This window comes from Podarcis bocagei (genome assembly GCF_964188305.1).
Source record: "Podarcis bocagei genome assembly, chromosome: 13".
NCBI classification, from domain to species: Eukaryota; Metazoa; Chordata; class Lepidosauria; order Squamata; family Lacertidae; genus Podarcis; species Podarcis bocagei.
The window spans coordinates 33,888,693-33,913,007 of record NC_138138.1 but is presented as its reverse complement, the minus strand read 5'-3'; the positions used below and the strand labels follow the sequence as shown (position 1 = coordinate 33,913,007).

General features: G+C 40.9%; 1 pseudogene across 1 annotated transcript in view; it reads left to right on the top strand.

Annotated features, from left to right (window-relative positions):
• Positions 1-24,315, top strand: part of LOC308571790 (vomeronasal type-2 receptor 26-like) — a 123,980-nt pseudogene that overhangs the window by 23,956 nt on the left and 75,709 nt on the right. The window lies entirely within an intron of this gene.

Here is a 24,315-nt window from a genome sequence, read left to right as displayed (position 1 = left end):
CTATTAAGGCACTTGGACTTGATTAAGGAAATATTAAGGAAATCCTTGCAACTTCAATGAAGATGGATGCATCACACTTCAAGTTGGCTTCATACTTATATTCTGCAGTCATAAGCCACACCCTCATGTTTCCATAACTTTCACAGTTCTCTCACATAAACTGTTAGGTTTCCAGAAATTCATATAGATGAGGAACCCTTCCCATGCAGAAGAATGTGGTTTTATTCTGGATTTCTGGAAACAAGCAGCCAGCTGTTTCCTAAACCTCTTTAAGGAGGTAGATAAAACCTGTACTAGAGAGGAGAAGCTGGAAAGCCTTCCTGGAATTTTGTTTGAAATGAACATGCCTAGCCATAGCTACAATGTCTGCAATGCTGTATATGCAGTTGCATATTTAATTCAATTTATTGTATATAGGCCAATGCCTTCACAATGAGTAACAGAGGGAAAATGCAAGGCATTACACCGAAGCCATGCAATATGAATATATCAAGTCTAAGGAAGTCTACAGAATAAAAGTTTAAAATTATCATCCTGGGAGGCTCAATGTGAGAACCAATAAACAATGGGAGATTAAAAATCTTATCAGGGCAAGTCTTATCTGGACAAACCAACAAGTACAGTGGTACCTTGGGTTACAGACACTTCAGGTTACAAACGCTTCAGGTTACAGACTCCGGTAACCCAGAAATAGTACCTTCGGCTAAAAACTTTGCTTCAGGATGAAAACAGAAATCGCACAGCGACACGGTGGCAGTGGGAAGCCCCATTAGCTAAAGCGGTGCTTCAGGTTAAGAACAGTTTCAGGTTAAGAACGGACATCCAGAACGAATTAAGTTCTTAACCCAAAGTACCACTGTAATTCATTTTATCCTCAACCTGATTACATTCATAAATACATTCCCATGCCATATAAACTATTCCAAAGTATTTCCCTTCTAAGTATGTTGAGGGCATCTGTGGAAACCCAAGTTCAACAAATGTCCTACATAATTGTGGAAAAGTAAGCATATGAGAGCAGCCACGATGAACCAAAATGATGACACTACACTATATTCACGCACCATCAGAAGAGGGATAGGATCTTCTTTATTTTAAAAATATTTATAAACTTCTTTTTTTGGCTCTGTCACAATAAAATGTTTACAATATACTATGTATATTTCTTGGAAATATGTCCCCTTACAGGTTTAATCTGTAAATCTCCAACCTTTTCAAATCATTTATCAAAATGCAGCTTGGAAGGCTCTGTTGATAATTTCTACTATCATGTGTTATACATTCTAATTATAGTCTATAGAAGGCAATTACTTCATATTTTCCTCCAAGATCATGTCAGGATATTATGTTGCTTCATTAAATATTAATTGATTAAATATATGTTTCTGTTTACCAGTCTGTTTATTAGTGTGGGTGGATTCAGGCTTAAATATTAAAGGCTAGTGCAAGCTCCATAATCCTGTACCTCAGTCCTATATATCTCCAATATATCCCTAAATCGCATGGTGCTCTCAAGGTCACCTCAGTCTCTCTCATCATTCCATGTGGACAATATTGGTTGCAAGTTGGCTACTTGTTGAATTGTAGTTTCCATTGCACGATCACTTCACTTACACAGAATCCACGTGTCTAATCTAGTGAATAAACAAATCTGGGACTTCAGTCCACTCCTTTGCCACTGACAACAATCCAGTTCCAAGGAAGTGGTGAAGCTTGAACTAACCACAATACCATACACTATCTGTATTGCCTAAATAATACTTCTATTGCCCTTAACACCTGCAGCTGCCCAGTAAGAACATGAAGGGTGAATGGTATAATTCAGGAATTACAATACTTTTTCAGGGTGTGGGAGTGTCGGGAAATTTCTAATACTTTTGTCATGCTTGATGAAACTTCAAAGTCTGTCTACTCACTGGGGAAGTTTTTGCCATCCCTGTCATTGTCGTAATTACTGGTTCCCATCCTCTGACTTAATTGATGTCTAGAGTCCATAAGTAGGAATAACAATGAGTATCCAAAAAAAAAAGAAGTATAAAGTCTTCGTGTTGCAAACTGGATCTAGGAAGAGGCACTGCTCTTTCATGCATTTGTTGGGTCAGGAGGGCTTTAATGAGCTGATTCTGCTGCCATTCTGTTACAAGAATTGTACTAGGAATATTCCTCATCATTTTCTTCCCCCCAGCTTATCTTCCAATTCTTACTGTGAAAAAATTGGGCATTAGCTATTTATTGATTAACGGTTCCACCTACACACCCTTGACCTAATTTCCCTTTTCGTGAGGTATGGGGTCAGACTAAGAACTCTGAACACAACACCCCCCTCTGCAATCCAAGTTAAAGTAATTGATGTCCAGAGATGAAGATGTATAGCTAAGGATTGCAAAAGGAGAAGGAGCTTATATTTATCAGTCAGCACAGGATATGGATACTGATGGGAAATGATATATATTTAAATGCACAGCAAAATTGTTACCTAACAGATCAACCAGTAAATCAGTACAGGAAGAGTATAAACTGAGCTGCCTGGTGTTGCTAATACCAAGGTTGCAGGTTTGATCTCTGTATGGGACAGCTACATATTCTTATATTGCCTTATATAATGCTGTAGATGGTAAATATATAATTTTGCACATTGAAAAATGTCTATCTCAATTTGGAGAGAACGTTTGGGCAACAGGATCATGCTGGTATTCGCATTGCTTCTCATACTGTTGTGTCATACTGTTTGTGGGAAACATGTTGTGAATTGCAGCATATTTGATGATCCCCTCCCTATTCCTCATGAATTTTACCAGCCAGGGGACCTCTTCATCGGTGGGATTGTTTCTCAAATATTCTTTCTTTATGATAGCCTCTCTTTCCTGGAACAGCGTACACAGACCATCACTGATGAACCAATGTAAGACCTTACTTCTTCCCTTTCTCACTTTATAATATGTTCAGTTCATAATTACTGAGAATGCATTATCAAGAAATACTGTGATCTATTTACTTTTGGTGTGAGTTATAGGAGTGAGTGCAATATGTTCAGAGAGGAATTTGTTCAGATTGAACATTTACATATACTCTTTGTGATAGCACATATCATGCTTATTGTTGTGAATTTGACTATTATATTGTATAATTCTAACCTATGCTACATCTCAGTCTTACAAGCTTTCTGTAAATTGATGATGATGTGTTAAAATGCCATTTTACTTTAGCTGCAGCACTTATTTTATTTAACAGACTGCAACTCTGATTACAGTTCAGTGCCTAAAAACTACCAGCACATCCTGGCCTTTGCATTTGCTGTCAAAGAGATTAACGAGAATCCCAACATCTTACCAAATATATCCCTGGGACTCCACATCCTCAATAGCTACTACACTGCAAGGATGACCTATAAAGCTACCTTAAGCCTTCTGTCAACACGACATACGTTTGTCCCTAACTTCAAGTGTGAAAACCAGAACAATCTGATAGCTCTCATTGGAGGGTGCATCTCTGAAATCTCTGCCAATATGGCCATTGTTTCAGCAACCCACAAGACTCCACAGGTAAGCTTTGCTTATGAGTGTATGGAGCTCTCACAACTGCTGTACACTATCTTGATTTCAGCAACCCTTTCAATAAATTTCCCGTGAGCATTTTCCTGTGGACTTCTCCTAATACACATGCTTGGTTGCAATGTTCCTAATGTAAACTTTTTTTTGCAAAACATTCTCTTCTATTATGCATTTTATATGTTATTTTCACTATTCTTGGCATTTTACTGCACATATTTCTCAGCTGCATAGTTTCATTGTTAAAATAAAAGAATGGCAAATTTCAAAGGATCAGTATCTTTTTGTTCTCAGGTTGTTTCGAACATAAGAATTATGTGGGTCCCTGCTTAAATGGGAACTGAATTTTATTTCCCTTCCATCCCAACCTATTCCCAGTGCTACAAAGAAGCTACTCTAAATCTCATTAGACTTTGTCAATCCCAAGTCAGGTTTTGTGACATTTTGTTATGTAACATGAGAATTGGCCTCCTGGAGACCACAGACTTGATGGAAGTCTAATGTCTCCCCCAACGTTGTTGCTGTTGTTGTTTAGTCGTTTAGTCGTGTCTGACTCTTCTTGACTCCATGGACCAGAGCACACCAGGCAATCCTGTCTTCCACTGCCTTCCGCAGTTTGGTCAAACTCATGCTGGTAGCTTCAAGAACACTGTCCAACCATCTCGTCCTCTGTTGTCCCCTTCTCCTTGTGCCCGTAATCTTTCCCAACATCAGGGTCTTTTCCAGGGAGTCTTCTCTTCTCATGAGGTGGCCAAAGTATTGGAGCCTCAGCTTCAGGATCTGTCCTTCCAGTGAAAACTCAGGGCTGATTTCCTTAGGGTTGGATAAGTTTGATCTTCTTGCTGTCCATGGGACTCTCAAGAGTCTCCTCCAGCACCCTAATTCAAAAGCATCAATTCTTCAGCGATGAGCCTTCTTTATGGTCCAGCTCTCACTTCCATACATCATAACTGAGAAAACTATAGCTTTAACTATACGGACCCATCTGGGTCACTGTTGTGCTTGGTCTGCTATTTCAACTTAAGGAAGCAGGAGTGATAATTGATGTGATAACTCTAGCAGCATGGAAGCAGTGTTCCATGGCCTCTCAGAGCACCATCCTAACCAAAGAGTGCTCTGCCAAGTTCAGGCGAGGTTCATTTGGCATGGTAGAAGGCAGAGATGAAAGCAGCAGTAAATGAAATATTTAGAAGAAGAGACATGTTGCCTGAGACAAGTGATTCAGGGTAGGTCATGATGAAATCAATTACTATGGAGCTCCTCACAGGGGGTATTCAAGGAGACATACAGGACCACCTACAAGTGTATGGTTTAAAATTCTATTCTATTCTTGTACTTTTCATTTCAGCTCACATATGGATCATTTTTGCCACTACAAGGTGTCAAAAATTTATTCCCATTTCTATACCAGATGGTCCCCAATGAAGCCTACCAGCACATGGGTGTTGTGCGGTTACTTCAGCATTTCAGATGGACTTGGATTGGGCTTGGGGCTGTAGATGATGACCGAGGAGACAGATTTTTACACACAATGATGCCATTGCTTTCCATTCATGGTATCTGTTATGCCTTCGTCATAAGAATACCCAAATGGAATTATGTGGATGAGATGATAGAATTTGCTTTGCAGCATTTTGAAACCTATGCAAAAATCTTTGAGGGAAAATCCAATAATGGAAATCCCAGTGTATTCTTTATTTATGGGGAGCCTCCATCTTTTCAGGTTTTGAGAATGCTGCTGTTTTCTGCACCTCTATTCTCACTGCCACCTCTGAATAAAGTTTGGATTGTTACATCCCATTGGGATTTTGCATCACACTCTGTTCAGAAGAATTGGGATATGCAAGCCTTTCATGGTTCTTTATCCTTCACAGTTCACTCAAATCAGTTATTAGATTTCCATAAGTTCATTCACAATTTAAGGCCGTTGTGGGCAAAAGGTGATGGGTTTATCCAATTCTTCTGGGAGCAGGCCTTCAGCTGCTCATTCAAACTCTCTAAAGGACAGCAAGAGGAGGAAAACAACAACGCTTGCACTGGGGACGAAAAGGTGGAGGGCCTTCCTGGAATTCTGTTTGAAATGGACATGACTGGCCACAGCTACAATATCTACAATGCTGTCTACATTGTGGCACACGCTTTGCATTCCATAAAGAAAAGGATCTCCAAGAGTAGAAGCATTATAGAAGGGGGAAAACTGACATTTCCAAACGTGCAATCATGGCAGGTAATAACTATTCAGCTTTTAGTCCGGACGTAAAAGGAGCTGTAAATTTGCATAATTCATTTCTAGCAACATTTTTTTTGGTGGCCTTCTTGTTTGTTTTGAATAAGCACTGTCTGATATGTTATATAATTGTGCTAATATACAGTTATTTAATAAGAATGGCATACTGTTGAAAAATTAGTAATGCACACTGAATGAATTTCAAGACCTAGTGACATCTCTGCACATATTCTCTTTAAAAGGTGCATTCCTTTCTAAGGCACATTGCGTTCAATAACAGTGTTGGAGATTCTGTGCACTTTGATGACAATGGAGAATTAGTTGCATGTTTTGATGTAACAAACTGGTTGATTTTTCCCAATGGCTCACTGGTTAGAGCAAAAGTTGGAAGACTGGATTCTCAGGCTCCTTTAGGAAAAGAGTTAAGAATAAATGATGACCAAATTCTATGGCATCCAAGTTTTAACCAGGTAAGATAGGTTATCTAATTTTTATGTCTATAAAGCAGTGAACACTTGAGTCTCTAAATGAGAAGAATATCAATCCAAAACTGTATATAATGTACATATTTGTGAAATAAATGTAGAATAGGAGAATTATTTGGAAGGAGAAGTAGGAGAAGAAAAAGAATACAAAGAATCTGTCATCCGAAGGATCCAGGAATCCTTTCATTCCCTATTTCATTTCAAGCTGGAAGAGGATTCTGGTGTTTTTTAAATCTTGACTCATATTTGATGCAGGCCCTTACAAAGATCTCAAACAGCTCAGCTTCATTTTTATTACAACTGGCACTCATAATTTCAGGGTCAACAGCCCACAATATGGGGATCAGCAGTTCTCCACTTATTCATAGGTTATTCATCCCCTGATGAATTTATGGTTGTGTGATGAAGAATGTGGAAATGAGCTTGTTGGCTCTTACACTGCAACACTGCTGACATGAGCAGATATTCAATGGAGAAGGGTCTGTACTTCAGACTATAGATTTGCAACATATAGAAGCTGATGACAAAGATTAAGAAGTAAGTGACAGAGGCAACTGAGCCTAATGGGTTTTCCTCACTCTCTGTCACGGGACAGACAGGGAACACCCTTGCATCAAGTGAAGGGGGATATCCAAGGAGGGACAGTCAGTCGGGGAGAGCAGGGGAATGGCGGATGTAATGGGGAGGAGAAGGCGGAGAGCAGTCAAGAGGTGTCAGGGCTCTGCAATGCTGGAGAGCCCTACCACCAACCAGGGAGTCAGGAACAGAAGGGGAAGTGGTGTCTTTGGCACAGGCGAGGAGAGAGTTAAAACACAGTGATCAAAGACTTCTCAAGAGATTCCCACATATGCTGTGTTGGAGAAGGAGCCGAAGGAAGCCACTCCCCGAATCTGACTCCTTGGATGCAGAAGCATGATTTGGAACTGTTGCTGTTTGTACATATGTAAATAAAGAACTGTAAATATCTCTCTAAGTGAGGAGAGGGTGTTTATTGCAAAGAGCAGACACCACCATGACACTCTCCCCCACACTTGTTTCAAATCAGATGGGAAGTGAATGACGGAAGAGTAAAAATATCTTATTGCTAATCTCCATGTTATTATTATGTATAGGTGTTGCCTATTTCTGTGTGCAATGACAACTGCCAACCTGGCTACAGCAGGAAAAAGAAGGAGGGAGAAAAATTTTGCTGCTATGATTGTGCTCCATGTGCAGAAGGGATGATCTCTAAGCAGAAAGGTAGGAGATATAATATAAAAAACATCATATGGAAGGATGCCTTGACACTTAAGGCACATATAGCTACTACTTTGATGAAGCTAAGCAGTTCTAGGTCTGATCAATATCTGAATGGGAGACAGACCAGGGACCCAATATATACAACCTTGCATTCCACAGTGGAATAAAAATGAGATATAAATGTAAGAAAATATTTAAAAATTCATATTAAATTTGTTGCAGTGGGACGGAAGGACATCCCCTCACAGTTTATTGTTGGTTTTACAGCTCCTTGGGTGAGGGGGAGCATATAAATGTAAAAATAAAAATAAATAATAAATAATGTGATCAAATGTGATAATACAAATGCCCATCAATATTATAGGAGGCAAAATGGACCCTATTTGCCAGGGAGTTCCATAACTGCTGAGACCATCTCCTGGGTCCCAGCTAACCATATCACTGAAAAGTCCAGCAAATCTTAATGTATGGATAGATTAGGAGAACTTCATCAGTAGTCAAACTGTGAAAAGTAGAGAGCCTTATGATGAAGCAATTAGCACGCAGCTGCCAAGAAACTCTTTGTGTTTTCATATTTCATATTAACTTCCAAAATGAAATACACAGTGCCTGTAGAAGTGCCTCCCATGCTATTTGTTTCCTGACTCAAATAGTTAGGCTATCCCAGCCCAGGTAAGGGTGCAGCTGGGTCACCAGCCAAAGCTTATGGAATGCACTCCAAGCCACTGAACCCATCTGAGCCTAGAGAAATAGCAAAGGAACCAGAAGTACCCCCAAGCTGTGAACCATTCCTTCGAAGAGAGTGCAAACAGTGTGACTGCTCATCTTCCCTACCCAGATGGTAAGAAGATGAGCAGTAATTCCTTGTAGAATGCCCTGGCTCATGCCAAGTTCCATGAGAGGGGACGTTCCACCAGTGGTGTGGAATGATGGTGTGGTCGGGGCGACTCTCTCCCATTTTGCCTCAGGTGGCAAAAGGCCATGGGACAACCCTGGGCTGTTTTGTAATCTGAGTTTGGCACATTCCTGTTCCAATCCTATTTCTTTCTCATTGTATACCGACTGTCTTCTGTAATCAGAAGAGAACTCAATGAAATGTACATAGAGATTCCAAGCTGTCTACTATCCAGTGAAAAAGTTGAATCAGTCATCAGTCACTTCAACAGGATGATTATGCATTGTACCTTCAGACCATACCCTATAAGAATAATACTACCCATAATAGCAACAAATTATTAATAGAATGAAAAGAAACACAACAATAATGATACTTTTCATATGAAAATTGCTTCTTTGGTCTTTAAAGTGAATTCATTGTAAGTTTCTAACGCTGTCAGATAAGTGAGTATCATCATTATTCTCAAAGCACAGCATAGATGGTTGAGAACTTCCATATGATATTCTTTGCTTGAGATGAAATTAAAATAAAGAATTTTGATATTAAGGGACCCCTTTTACCTAGAAATTCATTCTCACTGATCACCCCTTTAAATAGGTGATCAACTTCTGGAAGTATTTAAAGGAGCTCTTTACTATTTTCAGATATGGATGCCTGTGTCAAATGTCCAGAAGACCAGTATCCCAATTTGGACCAAACTCAATGCATCCCCAAAGCTTTAAGCTACCTCTCTTACAAAGAAACATTAGGGATTACTTTAGCTATCTTAGCCATTTCCTTCTCCTTTATCACAACTTTCATACTTGGAATTTTCGTGAAGCACAAGGACACTCCCATAGTCAAAGCTAACAACAGAACCCTCACCTACATCCTTCTCGTCTCTCTCCTTCTTTGCTTCCTCTGCTCCTTACTCTTCATTGGACAGCCTGGAAAGGTCATCTGCCTTCTCCGACAAACAGCCTTTGGCATCATATTCTCAGTGGCCCTTTCCAGCACTTTGGCAAAAACCATCACTGTGGTTCTGGCATTCATGGCAACTCAGCCAGGATCCAGAATCAGAAAATGGGTGGGGAAGCGAATGGCAAATTCCATTGTCCTCTCCGGCTCCTTTCTTCAAGCTGGCATTTGTTCTCTTTGGTTATGTACTTTCCCTCCATTCCCAGATATGGACATGCACTCAGTGACAGGAGAAATGCTACTGGAATGTAATGAGGGTTCAGCTATCATGTTCTACTGTGTTATAGGCTACATGGGTTCCTTGGCCATTGTCAGCTTCATTTTGGCTTTCCTAGCCAGGAAGTTGCCAGACAGTTTCAATGAGGCCAAATTTATCACTTTCAGCATGTTGGTGTTTTGCAGTGTTTGGCTGACTTTTGTTCCAACCTACTTGAGCACCAAAGGAAAATACATGGTGGCTGTGGAGATCTTCTCCATCTTAGCATCCAATACTGGCTTACTGGGTTGCATCTTTTTCCCTAAATGCTATATCATTGTACTGAGGCCTGAACTCAATAAGAGGGAGCAACTAATAAGGAAAACCAAATGAAATATATACGTGAGAAAATTGTAGCTTAGAGAATTAAGGCTTGATTAAGGAAACATTGTGGGACGCGGGTGGCGCTGTGGGTAAAACCTCAGTGCCTAGGACTTGCTGATTGTATGGTCGGCAGTTCGAATCCCCACGGCGGGGTGAGCTCCCGTCTTTTGGTCCCAACTCCTGCCCACCTAGCAGTTCGAAAGCACCCCTAAGTGCAAGTAGATAAATAGGTACCGCTTTATAGCGGGAAGGTAAACGGCGTTTTCGTGTGCTGTGCTGGTGCTGGCTCGCCAGAGCAGCTTCATCACGCTGGCCACATGACTCGGAAGTATCTGCGGACAGCGCTGGCCCCCGGCCTCTTAAGTGAGATGAGCGCACAACCCTAGAGTCAGACACGACTGGCCCGTACGGGCAGGGGTACCTTTACCTTTACCTAAGGAAACATTAAGGAAATTCTTGCAACTTCAGTGAAGATGGATGCATCACACTTCAGGTTCGCTTCATACCTATATTCTGCAGTCATAAGCCACAACCCCATGTTTCCATAACTTTCACAGTTCACTCAAATAAACTGTTAGGCTTCCAGAAATTCATATAGCGGAGGAACCCCCTCCCCCCATGCAGAAGAATGTTCTGGAAGCAAGCAGCCAGCTCTTGCCTAAACCTGTTTAGGGAGGTAGAGAAAACCTGTACTCGATAGGAGAAGCTGGAGAGCCTTCTTGGAATTTTGTTTCAAATGAACATGCCTAGCCATAGCTACAATGTCAGCAATGCTGTATATGCAGTTACACATGTAATTCAATTTATCGTATATAGCCCAATGCCTTCACAATGAGTAACAGTGGGAAAATGCAAGGTCTTACACTGAACCCATGCAATATGGATATATCAAATCTAAGGAAGTCTACAAAATAAAAGTTTAAAATTACCATCCTGGGAGAAACGATGTGAGAACCAATAAACAATGGGAGATTAAAAATCTTATTAGGGCAAATCTTATCTGGACAAATCAATGAGTACAGTGGTACCTCGGGTTACAGACGCTTCAGGTTACAAACGCTTCAGGTTACAAACTCTGCTATCGCAGAAATAGTACCTCGGGTTAAGAACTTTGCTTCAGGATGAGAACAGAAATTGTGTGGTGACAGCTGTAGGCCCATTAGCTAAAGTGGTACCTCAGGTTAAGAACAGTTTCAGGTTAGGAACAGACCTCTAGAACGAATTAAGTTCTTAAGTCGAGGTACTACTGTACTTAATTTTATCCTCAACCTGATTGCATTCATAAATGCATTTCCATACCATATGAACTATTTCAAGGTATTTCCCTTCTAAGTATGTTTTGGGCATCTGTTGAAACCGAAATTCAACAAAGGTCTTACATAATTGTGGGAAAATAAGCATATGAGAACAGCCACAATGACCCAAAATGATGACACTATACTCATGCACCATCATAAGAGAGATAGGATCTTCCTTATTTTAAAAATTGTTGTAGGGATCCTGGTCTCCACATTGAGCTGTTCTCCTCTACATGGGATGAGACTGTATAGCCGGGAGACCAAATAAGAAGAAAGGAAAGAGCGGACTTCCGGGTTAGCGCCTCCGGCAATGGCGGATTTCCTCTGATCGGGAGGAATCCGCTTCGTGGAAACTAGTGTCTGGACCGCCACGGCGAGGCGGAGACCCATCAAAAACCACAGGCAGGAGAAGCCTGCAGACGTGGGATTCGGCAGGCACCTTTTGCGCCTCCCCTACTCGCGGGGAAACCCGGTTTCGGGGATCCGGAGCGACCTGGGGTGAGCGGCGCGGTGCTTCGAATCGACTGCTCTTTTCATGGAGTGAAGCCGCATTGCTGTTGCCGGAGAGCGCTGACTTTTTCCTGTGGACAATTGGACTTTAAACAACTACCCGGAAGTAGAATGGAAAATTGGACTATGAAAAATTTTAATTTGGCACCGAAGCAGGAAGGCTCTAAACAGGAAGTCCGCCTTCCACTTTTGTAAATAGATTGAAGCAAAGACATTGCAAGCTAAAGTCTGGAAAGACTTTTGTAAAGAACTAAATTTCCATTGGCTGAAACTACTAAACCCCCCTTGGAAGCAGGAGAAGAGGAGGGAAATCTTAGATCGTTCAAGCCTGCAGGAGAGAGAGTAAAGAAAGATAAATTTCCACCGCCTTGAACCTGGGAATGGGTTGCTAGGAAGACAGACGTTTTGGGAAAGTCCATTGACTGTGAATAAAACGCTTGCTGATAGATAGTTAAAAAAGAGAAACATATTGATTCCAATGTTTCCTTTTGCATTTAAAAGGAACAAAATATTTGAAAAACAAAAGTAATTTTGTTGCTGGATCTGCTTTTAAAAGGACGGATACAAACAGAAATTGTTTCCCATAGAGAGAGCTTTGAAAACTGTTGTTGGAGTCGATCTGGGGAATTCTCCAGCTGTAGAGATTAAAGATCGTGAGCACCAGACATTGACCTTGAACAAGAATGTGCCCAGAAGAAGCTTTTTGCAAGACAAGCGCTTTATTGGAACAGCGACATGAGAAGATGGATTTGATGACTGTTGCAGTTAATAATTTTGGACAAACAGTGAATATCTATATCGAAACCACTCAGGAACCGACCCAGGAATCTGCTTTGACAGGGCAAGTTGTGCAGAAGACAAAGGAGGAGATTGCTGTTGAACCTCAAGAAATACATGTGGAGAGAGCTGAGGTTTTGCAGGAACATAAGCCGTTGTTTTTGATGACTGAACCTGGAGAAAGTCAGATTTGGAGAGATGGAGTATCGTTTGGATTGGAGATGGGAAATTGGATAGATCCTCCTATGCAGGGCTGTTCTGGCTTCTGGGATCTGGTTTTGCGCCAGGGGGAGTCTGGAGTTGTGGGGGCCTTTAACTTTGGAGGGACTTTGAAACATGCCTTGAAATATCTTCTGGATTTTAGTGCTGACTATGGAGAATGGGCCGACCTGTCGAGAAGGGATAAAGACATTGTTAGGTTCGAGTCTCCCCGAGATCTACTCCTCAGTGATAAAGGAAGGAAACTAAGAACAAGATCAGCAGAAGACAAAGTAAGGTGCAGGTATAAATATGAAGAAGACCTGCAGAAGGGACATGGAAAAGAGCTAAGAGCCTCGGATAGAAGATCACCAGGTTAATGGACTAAATGGAATGGATAGAAAGGACTGACAGAACCCGAGACCAAGAAGTAGAGATGGTGGTAGAAGTTTGGAAGAAAGTTTAAAAATTCATTTAGAGAAATATTGTAAAATTAATGAGTGTTAGAAAAATGTTGGAATGAAACTATTTGGCTTTAGTAGAAATGCTATAAGGAGTTATGTACAAATAAGTTTTAAGCTTTAGGGCTTTATATGGCAAGATAAGGTTAAAATAAATTAAGATAAATTATAGAACAAAAATTGAGAAAGATGGAAAGGATTTGCTGAAACAGCTAATTGAACAAGAATACAAAAAAGGGAGGTGTGAGGAGGTCGATGATACAAGTAAATGAAAGGTAGTGATAAAGAGATATTGGATGTGTTTTTTAAAAAAAATGTTTTTGCTTTTCTTGTTGTTTTGTTGTATTGTCTTTTTTGTTTTTTTCTCTCTTTATTTTTGATGTATTGTGAACTTTTTATTGTTTATTTCTTCTTTTTTCTGTAACCATTAAACTTTTAATAAATATATTTTTTAAAAAAATAAGAAGAAAGGAAAGAGCAATGATTCAATTTTTCCCACTATTCCATTATAATATCTCAACAAAATTTATAAATTTCTTTTTTGGCTCTGTCACAATAAAAAGTTTACAATATACTATGTATATTTCTTGGAAATATGTCCCCTAACAGGTTTAATCTTTAAATCTCCAACTTTGTCAAATCATTTATACCAATTGAGCATGGAAGGCACTGTTGATAATTTCTACTATGATGTGTTATGCATTCTAATCTATGGAAGGCAGTTACTTCATATTCTCCACCAAGTTTGTGTCAGGATATTATGTTCCTTTATTAAATATTAAATAAATAAATAAATAAATAAATATATGTTTCTCTTTACCAGTCTGTGTTTTATTATGGATGGATTAAAGGTTTGTAAAAGTTCCAAAATCCTGTACCTCATTCATATATAACTCCAATTTATCCCTAAATCACATTGTGCTCTCAAGGTCACCTCAGTCTCTGACTATTCCATATGGATAATATTGCTTGCAAGTTGGCTCCTTGTTGAATTGTAGTTTCAATTGCGTGGCTATTCCCTCCCCCCCCCCACAGGTGGAATAAATAAAGACAACGGACACAGAAATTTAGGTTAATGGGCGTAAATGGCCACAACTTTATTGATTACAGGTAAGAAGGGTATTGGCTTTAGGCATTGGCCCCTAACCGACTATCCGGTCTAACCGGGAAGGGTTAAACACCAACAGGGGGAGCCACCCGAGATGCGTATCCCTAGGCGCTCCCCGAGGGGTTACCGCTCGGGGGCGCGCTTTAGGCCCTAGCCTCCGCAGGTTTCGGACGAGGCGTCGCCCCTCGGAGTCCTTTAACGAACTACCCTTCAAGCATTGGGGGAGGTGATGGCATTCCTCCCCCCCAACCTCATTTGCATAACAATACCCCGGCCAATGCCTACCGCCAAAACCGAGGGAGTTGTGACGAATTGCTACGAGGTAGGCGAAAAAACCAAGTGGCCCCGAAAACCAGCCAATTAGAGATGGTGGAAGAAGAATGGAAAAAATTTAAGAGCTATCTTAAGGACTACTATAAACTCAACGAATGTTAAAATGTTGTGGTTACTAGAAGTAACAGGGTACAGGGATACAAGGTTAGATAATAAAGGAGGACTAAGATGACAGAGATTAGAAAGTAATAACTGGGAGTTGCTAGTTCAAATATGGACACCGGGATGCAGAGAGGGGGGGTATGGGGAAGTCCAAGAAAAGAGGTTTATGAAAATATCTTTGAAAGTATTTTGTATGTTTGTTTTGTTTTGTGTTTGTTTGTTCTTTTTAAAAAATGCTGTAAAACCAATAAAAATTTATTAAAAAAAAAAAAAGAAAACCAGCCAATTAGCCAAATGGGAAAACTCCTACCAGGCCCCTTGCGGCGACCAGCCGAAGCCCATAGCAAGGTCAGTGGCAAAACCTAAAGGGCGGGTGGGTGGGAAACCGCGTCAGCAGCTAGGAAGAAAAGGGGCAAGCAGAGGGCTGCCCCGACCTTATGTGGCCTCTGGAAGGCCCGCCCCTGCCGCCAGCCGATTGGCTGGCGCTGCAGGGGATGCAAATAAGGGAATCCCTTATGTGTGGGTGGGCTCGTGAGCCCGCAACCCCCCCTCCTCCTGAAGTTCGGAATGGGCATTGCATGATCACTTCACTTACACAGAATCCACGTGTCTATTGTAGTGAATAAACAAATCTGGGACTTCAGTCCACTCCTTTGCTACTGACAACAATCCAGTTCCAAGGAAGTGGTGAAGCTTGAACTAACCACAATACCATACACTATCTGTAGTGCCTAAATAATACTTCTGTTGCCCTTAACACATGCAGTTGCTGAGTAAGAACATGAAAGGTGAATGGTATAATTCAGGAATTACAATACTTTTTGGGGGTGTGGGAGTGTGGAGAAATTTCTAATACTTTTTTCATACTTGATGAAACTTCAAAGTCTGTCTACTCACTGGGGAAGTTTTTGCCATCCCTGTCATTGTCAAAATTACTGGTTTCCATCCTCAGAATTAATTGATGTCTGGCGCCCATAATTAGGAATAACAATGAATATCCAAAAAAAAAGCTATAAAGTCTTCATGCTGCAAACTGGATCTAGGAAGAGGCATTGCTCTATCATGCATTTGTTGGGTCAGGAGGGCTTTAATGAGCTGATTCTGCCACCATTCTGTTGCAAGAATTGTACTAGGAATATCCCTCAACATTTTGTTTCCCCCAGCTCATCTTCCAATTCTTAGTGTGAAAAAATTGGGCTTTAGCTATCTATTGATTAACGATTCCACTGACTTACACATCCTTGACTTAATTCCCCTTTTTGTGAGGTATGGGGTCAGAATAAGAACTCTGAACACAACCCTTTGCAATCCAAGTTAAAGTAATTGATGCCTAGAGATGACGATCTATAACTAAGGATTGCAAAAGGAGAAGGAGCTTATATTTATCAGTCAGCTATAGAGTATAAATTGAGGAGAAAGCACAGGATATGGACATGGATACTGATGAGAAATGACATATATTTAAATGCACAGCAAAATTGTTACCTAACAGATCAACCAGTAAATCAGTACAGGAAGAGTATAAACTGAGCTGCCTGGTATTAATAATAACAAGGTTGCAGGTTTGATCCCTGTATGGGACAGCTGCATATTCTAATATTGCCTTACATAATGCTGTAGATGGTAAATATATAATTTTACATATTGAAAAATGTCTATCTCAATTTGGAGAGAACGTTTGGGCAACAGGATCATGCTGGTATTCGCATTGCTTCTCATACTGTTGTGTCATACTGTTTGTGGGAAACATGTCATGAATTGCAGCATATTTGATGACCCCCTCCCGATTCCTCATGAATTTTACCAGCCAGGGGACCTTGTCATTGGTGGGATTGTTTCTCAAATATTCTTTCTTTATGATAGCCTCTCTTTCCTGGAACAGCGTACACAGACCATCACTGATGAACCAATGTAAGACCTTACTTCTTCCCTCTCTCACTTTGTAATATGTTCAGTCCATAATTACTGAGAATGTGTTATCAAGAAATACTGTGATTTATTTACTTTTGGTATGAGTAATAGGAGTAAGTGAAATATGTTCAGAGAGGAATTTGTTCATATTGAACATTTAGATATACAGTTTGTGATAGCACATATCATGCTTATTGTTGTGCCTTTGAATATTATATTGTATAATTCTAACCTATGCTACACCTCAGTCTTACAAGCTTACAGTAAAGTGATGATGATGTGTTAAAATGCCATTTTACTTTAGCTGCAGCACTTATTTTATTTAACAGACTGCAACTCTGATTACAGTTCAGTGCCTAAAAACTACCAGCACATCCTGGCCTTCGCATTTGCTATCAAAGAGATCAATGAGAATCCCAACATCTTACCAAATATATCCCTGGGACTCCACATCCTCAATAGTTACTACACTGCAAGGATGACCTATAAAGCTACCTTAAGCCTTCTGTCAACACGACATACGTTTGTCCCTAACTTCAAGTGTGACAGCCAGAACAATCTGATAGGTCTCATTGGAGGGTGCATCTCTGAAATCTCTGCAAATATGGCCATTGTTTCAGCAACCCACAAGACTCCACAGGTTAGCTTTGTATATGAGTGTATGGAGCTCTCACAACTGTTGTACACTATCTTGATTTCAGCAACCCTTTCAATAAATTTGCCTGTGGACTTCTCCTAATACACACCCTTGTATGCAATGTTCCTTAATGTAAACTATCTTACAAAATATATTCTCTTCTATTATGCATTTTAAAAATTATTTTCACTATTCTTGGCATTTTACTGCACATATTACTCAGCTGGATAGTTTCATTGTTAAAATAAAAGAATGGCAAATTTCAAAGGATCACTATCTTTTTGTTCTCAGGTTGTTTTGATCATAAGAATTAGGTGGGTCCCTGCTTAAAAGAGAACTGAATTTTATTTCCCTTCCATCCCAACCTATTCCCAGTGCTACAAAGAAGCTACTCTAAATCTCATTAGACTTTGTCAATACTATGGCCAGGTTTTGTGGCATTTTGTTATGTAACATGAGAATTGACCTCCTGGAGACCACAGACTTGGTGGAAGTCTAATGTCTCCCCCAATGTTGTTGCTGTTGTTGTTTAGTCGTTTAGTCGTGTCTGACTCTTCGTGACTCCATGGACCAGAGCAAGCCAGGCACTCCTGTCTTCCACTGCCTCCCACAGTCTGGTCAAACTCATGCTGGTAGCTTCAAGAACACTGTCCAACCATCTCATCCTCTGTTGTCCCCTTCTCCTTGTGCCCTCAATCTTTCCCACAATCAGGGTCTTTTCTGGGGAGTCTTCTCTTCTCATGAGGTGGCCAAAGTACTGGAGCCTCAGCTTCAGGATCTGTCCTTCCAGTGAGCACTCTGGGCTGATTTCCTTAGGGATGGATAAGTTTGATCTTCTTGCAGTCCATGGGACTCTCAAGAATCTCCTCCAGCTACCTAATTCAAAAGCATCAATTATTTGGCGACCAGTCTCATTTATGGTCCAGCTCTCACTTCCATACATCACAACTGAGAAAACTATAGCTTTAACTATACGGACCCATCTGGGTCACTGTTGTGCTTGGTCTGCTATTACAACTTAAGCAAGAAGGAGTGTTGATGTTATAACTCTAGCAGCATGGAAGCAGTGTTCCATGGCCTCTCAGAGCACCATACTAACCAAAGAGTGCTCTGCCAAGTTCAGGTGAGGTTCAGGTGAGCCTAATGTCTCTCCAATGTAGCCAACTTCAGTCTGGATAACTGTTGTGTGGTTTGCTATTACAACTTAAGCAAGAAGGAGTGAAAATTGATGTGAGAGCTCAAGCAGCACGGCAGCAGTGTTCCATGCTAACCAAAGAGTGCTCTGCCAAGTTCATTTGGCATGGTAGAAGGCAGACATGCATGCAGCAGTAAATTAAATATTTAGAAGAAGAGACATGTTGCCTGAGACAAGTGATTCAGGTTAGATCATGGTGAAACCAATTACTGGGGAGATCCTCACAGTGGGTCTTCAAGGAGACATACAGGACCACCTACAAGTGTATGGTTTAAAATTCTATTCTATTCTATTCTTGTACTTTTCATTTCAGCTCGCATATGGATCATTTTTGCCACTACAAGGTGTCCAAAGTTTATTCCCATTTCTATACCAGATGGTCCCCAATGAAGCCTACCAGCACATGGGTGTTGTGCGGTTACTTCAGCATTTCAGATGGACATGGATTGGACTTTGGGCTGTAGATGATGATCGAGGAGACAGATTTTTGCAGACAATGATGCCATTGCTTTCCATTCATGGCATCTGTTATGCCTTTGCCACAAGAATACCCAAATGGAATTATGTGGAAGAGATGATAGAATTTGCTTTGCAGCATTTTGAAACCTATGCAAAAATCTTTGAGAGAAAGTCCAGTAAGGGAAATCCCAGTGTATTCTTTATTTATGGGGAGCCTCCATCTTTTCAGGTTTTGAGAATGCTGCTGTTTTCTGCACCTTTCTTCTCAATGCCACCTCTGAATAAAGTATGGATTGTTACATCCCATTGGGATTTCGCATCACACTCTGTTCAGAAGAATTGGGATATGCAAGCATTTCATGGTTCTTTATCCTTCACAGTTCCCTCAAATCAGTTATTAGATTTCCATAAGTTCATTCACAATTTAAGGCCATCATGGGCAAAAGGTGATGGCTTTATCCAGTTCTTCTGGGAGCAGGCCTTCAGCTGCTCATTCAAACTCTCTAAAGTACAACAAGAGGAGGAAAACAAGAAAGCTTGCACTGGGGACGAGAAGCTGGAGGGCCTTCCTGGGCTTCTGTTTGAAATGGACATGACTGGCCACAGCTACAATATCTACAATGCTGTCTACATTGTTGCACATGCTTTGCATGCCATAAAGAAAAGGATCTCCAAGAGTAGAAGGATTATAGAAGGGGGAAAACTGGAATTTCCAAACGTGCAATCATGGCAGGTAATAGCTATTCAGCTTTTAGTCCAGATGTAAAAGGAGCTGTAAATTTGCATAATTGATTTCTAGCAACATTTTTTTTGTGGCCTTCTTGTTTTGTTTTGAATAAGCACTGCCAGATATGTTATATAATTGTGCCAATATAGAGTTATTTAATGAGAATGACTTACTGTTGAAAAATTAGTAAGGTCTCCAAGAAGCCCATTGAATAAATTTCGAAACCTAGTGACATATCTGCACATATTTTCTTTAAAAGGTGCATTCCTTTCTAAGGCACATCACGTTCAATAACAGTGTGGGAGATTCTGTGCACTTTGATGACAATGGAGAATTAGTTGCATGTTTTGATGTAACAAACTGGTTGATTTTTCCCAATGGCTCACTGGTTAGAGCAAAAGTTGGAAGACTGGATTCTCAGGCTCCTTTAGGAAAAGGGTTAAGAATAAATGATGACCAAATTCTATGGCATCCAAGTTTTAACCAGGTAAGATAGGTTAGCTAACTTTTATTTATATAAAGCTGTGAACATTTGAGTCTCTAAATGAGAACAATATCAATCCAAAACTGAATATAATGTACATATTTGTGAAATAAATGTAGAATAGGAGAATTATTTGGAAGGAGAAGTAGGAGAAGAAAAAGAATACAAAGAATCTGTCATCCGAAGGATCCAGGAATCCTTTCATTCCCTATTTCATTTCAAGCTGGAAGAGGATTCTGGTGTTTTTTAAATCTTGACCCATATTTGATGCAGGCCCTTACAAAGATCTCAAACAGCTCAGCTTCATTTTTATTACAACTGGCACTTGTAATTTCAGGGTCAACAGCCCACAATATGGGGATCAGCAGTTCTCCACTTATTCATAGGTTATTCATCCCCTGATGAATTTATGATTGTGTGATGAAGAATGTGGAAATGAGCCTGTTGGCTCTTACACTGCAACACTGCTGACATGAGCAGAAATTCAAAGGAGAAGGGTCTGTACTTCAGACTATAGATTTGCAACATATAGAAGCTGATGACAAAGATTAAGAAGTAAGTGACAGAGGCAACTGAGCCTAATGGGTTTTCCTCACTCTCTGTCATGGGACAGAGAGGGAACACCCTTGCGTCAAGTGAAGGGGGAATATCCGAGGCGGTACAATCAGTCGGGGAAAACAGGGGAATGATGGATGAAATAGGGGAGGAGAAGGCGGAGAGCCGTCAAGGGGTGTCAGGGCTCTGCAATGCTGGAGAGCCCTACCACCAACCAGGGAGTCAGGAACAGAAGGGGAAGCGGTGTCTTTGGCACACGCGAGGAGAGAGTTAAAACACAGAGATCAAAGACGTCTTGCGAGAGTCCCATATATGCTGTGTTGGAGAAGGAGCCGAAGGAAGCCACTCCCCGAATCTGACTCGTCGGATGCAGAAGCATGATTCGGAACTGTTGCTGTTTGTACATATGTAAATAAAGAACTGTAAATATCTCTCTAAGTGAGCAGAGGGTGTTTATTGCGAAGAGCAGACACCACCATGACACTTTTCCCCTCACTTGATTCAAATCAGATGGGAAGTGAACGACAGAAGAGTAAAAATATCTTATTACTAATCTACATGTTATTATTATGTATAGGTGTTGCCTATTTCTGTGTGCAATGACAACTGCCAACCTGGCTACAGCAGGAAAAAGAAGGAGGGAGAAAAATTTTGCTGCTATGATTGTGCTCCATGTGCAGAAGGGATGATCTCTAAGCAGAAAGGTAGGGGATATAATGTAAAATACATCACATGGAAGGATGCCTTGACACTTAAGGCACATATAGCTGTTATTTTGATGAAGCTAAGCAGTTCTAGGTCTGATCAGTATCTGAATGGGAGACAGACCAGGGACCCAATATATACAACCTTGCATTCCACAGTGGAATAAAAATGGGATATAAATGTAAGAAAATATTTTAAAATTCATTTTAAATTTGCTGCAGTGGGACGGGGGGGACATCCCCTCACAGTTTATTGTTGGTTTTATAGCTCCTTGGGTGAAAGGGAGCATATAAATGTAAAAATAAAATAAATAAATAAATAAATAAATACAAGTCTAAGGTACCATAAAATAACCAGAGAAATGTGGTAATACAAATGCCCATCAATATTATAGGAGGCAAAATGGACCCCATTTGTCAGGGAGTTCCATAACTGCTGAGACCATCTCCTGGGTCCCAGCTAATCATATGACTGAAAAGTCCAGCAAATCTTAACGTATGGATAGATCAGGAGAACTCCATCAGTGGCCAAACTGTGAAAAGTAGAGAGCCTTATGATGTAGCAATTAGCACACAGCTGCCCAGAAGCTCTTAGTGTTTTCATATTAACTTTCACAGTACACAGGGCCTGCAGAAGTGCCTCCCATGCTATGTTCCCCCCCGAATCAAATGGTTAGACTATCCCAGTCCAGATAAAGGTGCAGCTGCGTCACCAGCCAAAGCCTATGGAAGGCACTCTGAACCACTGAACCCATCTGAGCCTCAAGCAACAGTAAAGGATCCATAAGTACCTCCAAACTATGAACCATTCCATCAAAGGATTGCAGCCCCACCCAGAGCAGGCAGCATGCCACCCATCCTATCCCCCACCCCCGAAGGTGGCAAAATGCCATTGGCCACCCTGGGCTGTTTTGTAATCTGAGTTTGGCACATTCCTGTTCCAATCCTATTTCTTTCTCATTGTATCCTGACTCTCTTCTGTAATCAGCAGAGAACTCAAGGCAATGTACAAAGAGATTCCAAGCAGTCTACTACCCAGTGAGAAAGTTGAATCAGTCATCAGTCACTTCAACAGGATGATTATGCATTGTACCTTCAGACCATACCCTATAAGAATAATACTACCCATAATAGCAACAAATTATTAATAGAATGAAAAGAAAAACAACAATAATGATACTTTTCATATGAAAATTGCTTCTTTGGTCTTTAAAGTGAATTCATTGTAAGTTTCTAACGCTGTCAGATAAGTGAGTATCATCATTATTCTCAAAGCACAGCCTAGATTGTTGAGAACTTCCATATGACATTCTTTGCTTGAGATGAAATTAAAATAAAGAATTTTGATATTAAGGGACCCCTTTTTCCTAGAAATTCATTCTCACTGATCACCCCTTTAAATAGGTGATCAACTTCTGAAAGTATTTAAAGGAGCTCTTGACTATTTTCAGATATGGATGCCTGTGTCAAATGTCCAGAAGACCAGTATCCCAATATGGACCAAACTCAATGCATCCCCAAAGCTTTAAGCTACCTCTCTTACAAAGAAACATTAGGGATTACTTTAGCTATCTTAGCCATTTCCTTCGCCTTTATCACAACTTTCATACTTGGAATTTTTGTGAAGCACAAGGACACTCCCATAGTCAAAGCTAACAACAGAACCCTCACCTACATCCTTCTCATTTCTCTCCTTCTTTGCTTCCTCTGCTCCTTACTCTTCATTGGACAGCCTGGAAAGGTCACCTGCCTTCTCCGACAAACAGCCTTTGGCATCATATTCTCGATGGCCCTTTCCAGCACTTTGGCAAAAACCATCACTGTGGTTCTGGCATTCATGGCAACCCAGCCAGGATCCAGAATCAGAAAATGGGTGGGGAAGAGAATGGCAAATTCCATTGTCCTCTCCGGCTCCTTTCTTCAAGCTTGCATTTGTTCTCTTTGGTTATGTACTTTCCCTCCATTCCCAGATATGGACATGCACTCAGTGACAGGAGAAATGCTACTGGAATGTAATGAGGGTTCAGCTATCATGTTCTACTGTGTCATAGGCTACATGGGTTCCTTGGCCATTGTCAGCTTCATTTTGGCTTTCCTAGCCAGGAAGTTGCCGGACAGTTTCAATGAGGCCAAATTTATCACTTTCAGCATGTTGGTGTTTTGCAGTGTTTGGCTGACATTTGTTCCAACCTACTTGAGCACCAAAGGAAAATACATGGTGGCTGTGGAGATCTTCTCCATCTTAGCATCCAATACTGGCTTACTGGGTTGCATCTTTTTCCCTAAATGCTATATCATTGTACTGAGGCCTGAACTCAATAAGAGGGAGCAACTAATAAGGAAAACCAAATGAAATATATATGTGAGAAAATTGTAGCTTAGAGAATTAAGGCTTGATTAAGGAAACATTGTGGGACGCGGGTGGCGCTGTGGGTAAAACCTCAGTGCCTAGGACTTGCCGATCGTATGGTCGGCGGTTCAAATCCCTGCGGCGGGGTGAGCTCCCGTATTTCGGTCCCAGCTCCTGCCCACCTAGCAGTTCGAAAGCACCCCTAAGTGCAAGTAGATAAATAGGTAACGCTTTATAGCGGGAAGGTAAACGGCGTTTTTGTGTGCTGCGCTGGTGCTGGCTCGCTAGAGCAGCTTCATCACGCTGGCCACGTGACCCGGAAGTGTCTGCGGACAGCGCTGGCTCCCGGCCTCTTAAGTGAGATGAGCGCACAACCCTAGAGTCGGACACGACTGGCCCGTACGGGCAGGGGTACCTTTACCTTTACCTAAGGAAACATTAAGGAAATTCTTGCAACTTCAGTGAAGATGGATGCATCACACTTCAGGTTCGCTTCATACCTATGTTCTGCAGTCATAAGCCACAACCCCATGTTTCCATAACTTTCACAGTTCACTCAAATAAACTGTTAG